Here is a 1,154-nt window from a genome sequence, read left to right on the forward strand (position 1 = left end):
GAGGAGAGAGAAGAGGGGGGGGGGGGGGGGGGGGGAAGCTATTCAAGCACTAAAACCCCATCCCGATTGTAAACATATATAAGCAATGTCATGAACTTATAAATATTTGCCTTGTTAAACATCAAAACCAAGTATCTCTTGGTAAAACTGCCTGCTCTCAGTCACAGCCTCTTCTTATATACCACTTCGTATTTATATCATGTGCACATGAGTGTGAATATTGAGACATCAGGCAGAGAGTGAGTAATTCTAGGTACTGTGTTCCTAATGATGCTTCTGAAGAAAGATAAAAGTCAGATCTAAACTCAACCCAATCCTTTTCCTACTCAAACCAAAAATATTGTTGCACACCACTAAATGCTGCTACACATGCTCACAGTCACGGAAACAAAGCACTATTTCTTCTTTAGTTCTACATTTGTTTTAAAATACTGAACTGTATAATCAAGTCAAGAAATTAAAAAATTACTACAGATATGTTCTAAAATAAAAGTATTGGCAGTAACATACTACCCTCTAGTGCTTAACATTAAAGTTGACATCCTCAAGACTGAGTGAGGGCTCCGATTAAAGAGACAGGTCAGCCCATTTGGGGATGGCTACCGTGGTTCCCCAGCTACCTCCCCTTACATACCCACCCCCTTACATCATGGGCACCTGCTGCTCCACTACTGCTGAAAGCCAGCTCCATGGTGGTTTCTACCTGAAAATCAGCCATAGGTAAAGCATGAAACTACATAGTAACCTGGACCACTGCGAGATGGGATATTGCCTACAGAGCGCAGATGAGAGCTAACTGCCTGCACTGCAGCCTCATCTCATCGAACAATGCCAAGATGCCCCACAAGATAATAACAATCCTGCAGAAAACATCAGCTGCTCACAACACCAATGCTGCTCTCCACTTTAACCACTAATATTCTCTGATTTCTGCTATTTGGGATCTATCTGAACAAGCACATGGCACAAAATACTCTTACAGGGGATTGATGCCACAAGGCAGTGTAAACTGAACTGATGCGCCTTTGAGAAAGGAATGTGCACACATAGAGAGATTGCATACAAACTGCAGAGCCAGGTCAAGGTGACAGCGTAGGTTGTCGAGCTTCAGCTGAACTTCCAAACTCCTAATTCCAGTCCTGTCTGTAGCAATC

The sequence above is a fragment of the Haliaeetus leucocephalus genome, unplaced genomic scaffold (assembly GCF_000737465.1).
Source record: "Haliaeetus leucocephalus isolate CR32 unplaced genomic scaffold, Haliaeetus_leucocephalus-4.0 Scaffold351, whole genome shotgun sequence".
Taxonomy (NCBI): Eukaryota; Metazoa; Chordata; class Aves; order Accipitriformes; family Accipitridae; genus Haliaeetus; species Haliaeetus leucocephalus.